General features: G+C 45.0%; 1 protein-coding gene across 1 annotated transcript in view; it reads right to left on the bottom strand.

Moving 5' to 3' along the window:
• Nucleotides 1-408: 408 nt before the first annotated feature.
• sec24a (SEC24 homolog A, COPII coat complex component) overlaps nucleotides 409-6,510 on the bottom strand; it is a 113,345-nt gene continuing 107,243 nt past the window's right edge. Inside the window, exon 20 of the transcript XR_015520863.1 lies at nucleotides 409-448. The gene's annotated coding sequence lies outside the window, so the exon portion shown is untranslated. The remainder of the gene's footprint in view (nucleotides 449-6,510) is intronic.

The following is a 6,510-nucleotide window of genomic DNA, read 5'->3' as shown; positions in this document are numbered from 1 at the left end:
CGCCGAGGATCGCCCATACACACCTGAGAGTCTCTGCACACACACTGCCTTTCTTTCTGAGAGTGTGTGTCTTGTTTCTAGTCCAGATATCGGCAAACTCTCAAAACAAGAAGCATTTTCTACACAAGTAACAAATGATTTCAGGAATAATGAGTGGAAATGAGGAGAGTTTCTCATTACAGCCAGCAGAATAATCTGACATGAGGGAAGAGGAGTAATGCTGTGTCTCCATCTGACTGCAGAGTGTGTGTTTACCCTGTGCTCAGACTGTATGTTTCACTTGTCTAGAAAATGCTTCTTGATTTAATAATGTGATATTTGGACTAGAAACGAGACTGAAACTCTTAATGCAGTGTGTTCCAGCTGCTTACACACATTTTCAAAACCGCGTTTCCTTTATGAAAACTCTAAACTGCACACACACACACAGCAGAAGGCCCCACATCTCCTTCAGAATATGACACTGCATTCACAATGCCATGAGCACACGTCAGAATCAAGCATACATCACCTGACAAACCTGAAGATGTTCCTCCATTCCTCATGTTTGGTGCATTTAAACAGAGCAGAGTTATTCACAGATGTGTTTATTACCATCATGTTTCACTCACCGAACATGTTTAGAAATTGAAAGATGACACAGTTACAGTTTTTCTCAGTCGCTTTGCTTTATTTCTCAGATCAGAACTGAAATTCTCACACTGTCTTCAGATCATCCTCGTGTCTTGTGTGCGCATCAGAGCAGCCGCTTCTCGTTCCTTTAAACAAGCTGCGAATGCCTCCATGCCAATGATGATGTGCAGTTCCCTGCTGCTCCCGCATTATCAGCCGCTCATGTCATGTTGATCACGATAGATTATTTTGGCCTCTGTTGAATAGTCTCACCCCCACAACATTTAATCCTTTGCTCATGGCAGAAGTCTTTACATTCAAGATGGCTGATCAAGTTGTCAGAATATTGTCATGATGCATTTTTCTACACATTTCCATTAGGCTGTTGTCTAAATCTGTCCACAACTGCTGCATTTCTCCAGGTGAGTCTTGTCTGTTGCTATTGAAGGTGCGTCTGTAAGCGGCTTGTGCTGTGTTCACATTTCTACTGTTGTTTTGTGTTTTCTTTGTGCTGTGCAGTGTCCTTTCCTTTCTGTATGATCTGCCAACACATTACAGTACAATCAGCACGCAAAAATAGATAAAATAGCCATATTTGATATCAGAACTCTCCTCCAGAGAACAGTAGAGAATATTGACTAATAACCGGAGCATTATCTGTGGACGGCGACAGCAGAGCGTCATTCTGTCAGCACTGACTAGTTCATTGACACAGAAATGTAGTTTTGAGAGATCAACTAATGATTGTTTTGCAGGTCATCCAGGGTGTTTAGCTGTGTGTGCGTGCTGTTTTGAGAAGTGCACTCACTGTCTTGCAGATTTCACTTCTGATCTGAGAAATGCACCAAAGCCACTGAGGAAAAGGTCAAGGTAGAATTTATTGTCTCCCGTAGGAGAAATTTGTTTTAGAAAAAAGGTTCTGCTGTACATAGACACCAACAAGACAACATGTAACATACACACACATTAAAATCCAACCCTAAAATACCTCCTATTATAAATACAATTCCATAAAATCAGTAATTTTTACAATTTTTTTCTGAAAATAAAATACCATGTGCCCCACTGCCCTCTGTTATGCCAACCAATCCCGTTATCTTAATCTTTGACCGTCTTTCTCTACTTGCTCGTTTGTCAACTTGATCAAAAACTGGAAATTTAAGCAAAATAAATTACAACCTACAAAATTTCAACACATTTTTTGCTTCTCTTGATTTTTCCTCTTTTTTTAAATGTGTGTTTAATATTTTCTCCAACATATAAATGTGGCTGTGCTCGTGTTTGGAGTGTTATCTTCAGTTATTTTGTTGGATCAGCTCCAAATTTGGCTTCTATACTGACTAATCTGATGTAAATGCACACATGTAATATCGCAGAGCTTTCTATTAAACATATGAATTTAAAAGAGAGGTCTGTGAGGGGTGCACTCGTGTATATACTGAGCACTGTAAATGTCTGGATACATCATATAAACACTGGTTCTAAATCCAAAGCTCTGTGCTCTTTCACATGCTCATATCTACAGTTCAGTGCACTCTTACAGTGACGGTAATCTGCTGAGAGGAGCACAGGTACACTGTAAACACCAATGAAGACATGTGGAAGCACACAGCAGCATACAAACAACCATACACACACTGTATGGACAAACGTAATAAAAAAACATGTAAAGCAAAAGTGTGTGTGTGTGTGTGTGTGTGTGTGTGTGTGTGTGTGTGTGCGTGCGTGCGTGCGTGCGTGCGCGCGTGTGTGTGTGTGTGTGTGTGTAGCATTTTGTTTGGTTGTGTTTGCAGAAGGAAAGCATGTGGTTTCCTGTTAGGGTTTTGTGTGTAGAGTGTTGAAGAAAGGGTTTAACGTGAGTTCAGGCTGAGGAACAGCTTCTGGTGTTGGAGATTTGCTGTGTGGTTTTGCATTTTAAATTGAGAGTTTTCAGAAATCGTGTGACAAGAACAGATTGTGTGTGTAATCAGCTGGACAGACGGTTGTAATGTCAGTATCTGCAGTACGGTGTGAGTGTGTGCTGAACACCAGCAGCAGGGCTCACAGTAAGGCGCAGTGGTGTGTTTCTGCTTGACTTCTCGGTGTCGGTGCTTGAGTTTCATGACAGATGAGCTCTTCAGGTCTCCTCAGGAGTGTCAGTGTGTGATTTATATGAGAACGGCAGATCAGGGCACGGCAGATTCATCTTACGACACCGCTCAGAGAGAGAGATTCACTGCTGCAGAGACTTCACGTTCCAGATGAACAACTAAGCAGTCAGATTTTATAAAATGTGTTGATGTTTTCATGGATCACAAGATGCTATAGCCATACCATAATTACAGTAAAATGGCATAATCATGATGTCTGAATTAGAGTCACGATGCTGATGCTGAGGATCATTAAACGGGTCAGAACAGTCTCATTGAATGATCCATCGTGTGTTGTAGATATTAATTTTCGAACACAAAACTTTAATGAGACTGTCCTCAATAATAGCACAGATTGTCTGTAATAAGGCGGCACGCTGTCTCAGTGGTTAGCACTGTCATCTCACAGTAAGAAGGTCTCAGGTTTGCGCCTTGGCTGGGTCAGTTGGTGTTTCTGTGTGGAGTTTGCATGTTCTCCCCGTGTTGGCGTGGGTTTTCTCCGGGTGCTCCGGTTTCCCTCACAGTCCAAACACATGATGCAGAATGTCAACACTGACGCGGTTTACAGAGTTCAACATGAGCTACACAGCAGTTAGTAGCAGAATCACATGTTCCCTGCCACATCGCAGCAGTACTGTACATTAATAATGGACCGAGTCGACTGTAAATAAACATGTGTTGCGTATCAGGCCAGATTAGGGGACATGAGGGAAATGAAGCCGCAATCCTGGAAAGAGTCATAGAAACACAACCACATGCAGAACACACACACACACACATATACACACACACACACACACACACGTACGGTAGAAACGCTGATCCAGAACACTCACTTTGCTGGAGAACAGCCTTGTTTCCATCACACTCCACATGTTGGCAGATTCTGTGCAGCTCATATTTGCTCTTGTTGTTTGGTGTGGTCATGATGATGGACAAACACACATCCACACTGCTCTGATCACAGTACTGCAGACAGATAAACACACACACACACACACACACACACACACACACACACACACCATATGCTGGAGCACATTCAGGGAAGCAAATGCAGATCAGACATCTCTCATGATCTGATTACAGCCATGTGCTGAACACACACACACACACACACACACACACACACACTTCAGCTGATCACAAATGACAGATAACTGACACAACATACACTGTTCAGGATGGAGACTGTCCATCATCACCTGACCCTCATCATCTGTCTGTCCATCATCACCTGACCCTCATCATCTGTCTGTCCATCATCACTGTCCATCATCACCTGTCTGTTCATCATCACCTGTCCCTCATCACCTGACCATCATCACCTGTCCATCATCACCTGTCCATCATCACCTGTCTGTCCATCATCATCTGTCTGTCCATCATCACCTGTCCATCATTACCTGTCTGTCCATCATCACCTGTCCATCATCATCTGTCTGTCTATCATCACTGTCCATCATCACCTGTCTGTCCATCATCACCTGTCCATCATCACCTGTCCATCATCACCTGTCCATCATCACCTGTCCATCATCACCTGTCCATCATCACCTGTCCATCATCACCTGTCCATCATCACCTGTCCATCTTCAACTGACCATCATCACCTGTCCATCATCACCTGTCTGTCCATCTTCACCTGACCCTCATCAAATGTCAGGATGTTTTGAGATATAAGCTAGTTTTTCCCTCAGTGCTCGTCTCTGCTCCTCCTCTAGAGCGTCTGCAGGACAGTCCTGATCTCCACACGCACAGCAACTCTTCATCCAGAACTGAAAACAAAAACAAAAGAACATTATTCAGGCAGTGAGGTCAGCAGACACCTCACCTGAGCTTATCTCACACACACACACACACACACACACACACACACACACACACACACACACACACACACACACGTGTCATGTGGCTGTCACAGAGCTGGTTTGGGTGGTTGTGATGTTGGAGCATGCTGTTCAGTCCATTCAGATGATTTGTGTGTGAAGCTTGTTGTCGTATGGGTCATGCAGTAACATGCGATATCACAGTCCTTCAGTTCCGATGATCACAAACACACCTGTCGCATCTGCTGTAGTGTGATGCCTTCACTTTAATCAGGTGTTGACATTTTCTGACAGTTCGCTAAAGCCGCACACTGACAGCGAATCTGGCTCTGTTATTAGATGATACAGTTGAAGAAGGCGGCGGCACGATGGCACAGTGGGTAGCACATTCACCTCACAGCAAGAAGGTCTCTGGTTTGAGTCTCAGCTGGGTCAGTTGGTGTTTCTGTGTGGAGTTTGCATGTTCTCCCCGTGTTGGTGTGGGTTTCCTCCGGGTGCTCCGGTTTCCCCCACAGTCCAAACACATGCGCTATAGGGGAACTGATCAACTACACTGGCTGTAGTGTATGAGTGTGTGTGTTCAAGACCAAATAATTTAGTTAGTAGAGCTATTATGTTTAAAGATATGCAGAAAAACTTCTGTTAAACAGCACTTAGGAGTATTTAAAGAACAATACAGATGTCAGACGAGGGCGAATGCTTGAGTCTTCATTGATCTCATCATTGATGTACTCTGACGTGTGTGTGTGTGTGTGTGTGTGTGTGTGTGTGTGTGTGTGTGTGTGTGTGTGTGTGTGTGTGTGTGTGTGTGTGTGGTCAGTCGTCAGATCTGCTCCTCCTCTCCTTCTTCCTCCTCTGCTTGATCTTCATGTCTGAATGTGTTCTCCTCCAGCGATGCGTTCATTCCTGCGTAGTTTTAATCAGGTCACACACACACACACACACACACACACACACACACACACACACACACACACACACACACACACACAGAGAGGCTCGTCAGCGGAGGTGAATGAACTTGAAAAGTGAGCAGGCTTACAGTAAATGCCTGATGAATGTGCTTTTAAGACGTGGAAAAGAAAACAGAGCTGTCTTTCACTGCGGCCGCACCTACTTCTGTCAAAGACCTCCCGCAGCGTCTGCGCTCGCCTACAGACCCTAATCCCTCCGTTTGCACTTTAAGTAAATTATGAGCTGATCTGCCAAACGGAACCTGCCGGAGAGAAACTGGATGTGCTTCAGACGTCAAACACTGCAGCTTACACAGTCCTGCATGTGCCATTATGTGTGGCACCTGTACAAGCGCACGTGTTTCCACCAGCATCCGCACGCAGGATTGCCTTAAACGCTGTCAGAAGCAGAACCAAAGTCTCGTTTGACGTTTTCATTTGTGCGTCTGGAGGAGCAGCAGGAGGCCTGTGTGGATGGATATTCAGGGACGGCACCTTTGGCTTTGATTGACAGCAATAAGAGCGCGGCTAAAAACAAGCCAAACGTTATGTCAAATTGCGTTTGTTATGGGGAGCGGGCCATGCCTGACTGGGCCGCGGGGATTTGGGATAAATATACATGAGAGGTGCAGCTCTGGGCTCGGGCTCTAATTTGCGGGTGGAGGTGTGGACGGCGGGGTAAGATGAGCCGGCTCTGTAATGGGGCCGCCGTCCTAACAAGCTGCTTCTGAAGGCTCTGCGCTGCTGTAAATCCCTCCGGCCGCCGCTGTTACCTGCCTCTGTCCTGCTGCCGGGATGCACACGCCTGTTATTCTCATTTGTGTTTTACATGCTTTAGCACATTAGCTTTCCGCTCCATGTCTTTCAGACACTGGCTCATGTTCAGCAGGAGAACGGGCCGTCCGTACACCAGTCAACATGGGGATGTGAAAATAAGGCAAGCACCCTCCATTTCCAGAAGATAGATAAAACACACAGATCCTG

Source organism: Danio rerio, chromosome 21 (genome assembly GCF_052040795.2).
Source record: "Danio rerio strain M-AB ecotype USA chromosome 21, GRCz13ab, whole genome shotgun sequence".
Classification (NCBI taxonomy): Eukaryota; Metazoa; Chordata; class Actinopteri; order Cypriniformes; family Danionidae; genus Danio; species Danio rerio.
The sequence above is the reverse complement of the archived record's forward strand: the minus strand, read 5'-3'. Positions and strand labels throughout refer to the sequence as shown.